This window comes from Frankliniella occidentalis, unplaced genomic scaffold (assembly GCF_000697945.3).
Source record: "Frankliniella occidentalis isolate FOCC.00 unplaced genomic scaffold, Focc_3.1 Scaffold148, whole genome shotgun sequence".
NCBI lineage: Eukaryota > Metazoa > Arthropoda > Insecta > Thysanoptera > Thripidae > Frankliniella > Frankliniella occidentalis.
In genome coordinates, this window is record NW_026267275.1 from 434169 (window position 1) to 435515 (window position 1347).

Sequence of the window (1347 nt, forward strand, 5' to 3'; positions counted from 1 at the left end):
GATTCGACGTCGATCGAATTCTATTTCTGGCTGGGGTATACAGGCAAGGGCGAAAATGGAGGACACTGATTGATAAACTAAGTGTTCAACTGCTTCAAGGAGATAGGCTTACAAAATAGTTCAGAGTGCGGTTTCATGCAGTACATACATAAATATAAAACTAATCTAATCTAATACTACGCCGCAGATCATACCACCACTGTCATCCACACTTTATGTCAATGTGAAACCTCAAAAGAGAGGGCAGGAAGTTATGTTCGTTCAGAGTGTCACTGATCTGCATACAACTCCTAGGGCCTAAATGGCCGATTGAAAATACTGGGGGTAATCGCCACCCCGAAGCGTCTCGTCGACCTTATCTGGCGTTGCCTCCGGACATCGGCATCGTCCGGAGGGTCGTTTACCGGTACGGAGTACTGTACAGCAAGTGGTCTACCTGAAGCCACCCCAATCGGCCATCTGTCATGCCGTTCTCCGCCCTTCTCAAACTATCGGCAGCGGTGTGAAACTCACATTTACCTCTCTATTTTCAGATCCAACGGGTATTTTACCATTATGCAGAGAGGAAGAGGAGAATGTGGGGCGAAAGGTCTACTGCTTCGCCCGGCTTCGGCCCCGCAGGGCCCCGTGGCGCGAGGGAATGGCTCGGAACCTACCTGACTGTGGAGAGGGGTGTGACCCCGCTGGCCCCGCCACACTGCAGCAAAGACTGACAAGAGCACCCCGAGTAATTACAGTCGTCAATTAACAACAACACAGATTTTTATTTTTGTTACATGTGTATATGCTATTACAATTTTTTATGGTGCAAAATTACTGAAAAAGTTCGCTTAGTGAAGATGTGATGACAATTTAATCTAGTCAAGTCGAAGTTCTAGCGAGTGTGTTGCATCTTTTCTTACGCATTAAAAAGAAGGTCCATACGAATGTTAGTTTCCATCTCTCTCCTCCCGTCAAGTTCCGACCAAGACCAGGTAAGGTATACGAAATGGGTACGGCGAAACAACATTTTAACGTTCTGCAGTCTACAGTCCTTTCCGAGCAGAGGTGCAAGCCGGTGGGCGACTTGGTTCCCTGGGTGGGTTAGGTCTGTCGTGTCGCTGTAAGAATGTGAGTTGGTGTGTTGAGGAGATGGCTCAGGGCGCTGTCCAGTCCAGGGGAATTAATCCCCCCCCCCCGCCCCTTCCAAAGACACGTGTCCGCGAACTTCTCCGCATGAAAGGGAGGGAGGAACCCCTCTCCCCCGGTCAGTGATGTGCGCCGTAGCCCAGCTCAGCAGGGGCGTTGCGCGGGCGGCGCGCCCCGCGTCGACGCGGACCTCGCGGACCGCCGCCGCCCCGTGCACCG

The 1347-nt window shown here is 51.5% G+C and overlaps 1 protein-coding gene across 1 annotated transcript in view; it reads left to right on the plus strand.

Annotated features, from left to right (window-relative positions):
- LOC113205198 (xyloside xylosyltransferase 1) overlaps nucleotides 1-1347 on the plus strand; it is a 14176-nt gene that overhangs the window by 1488 nt on the left and 11341 nt on the right. The window lies entirely within an intron of this gene.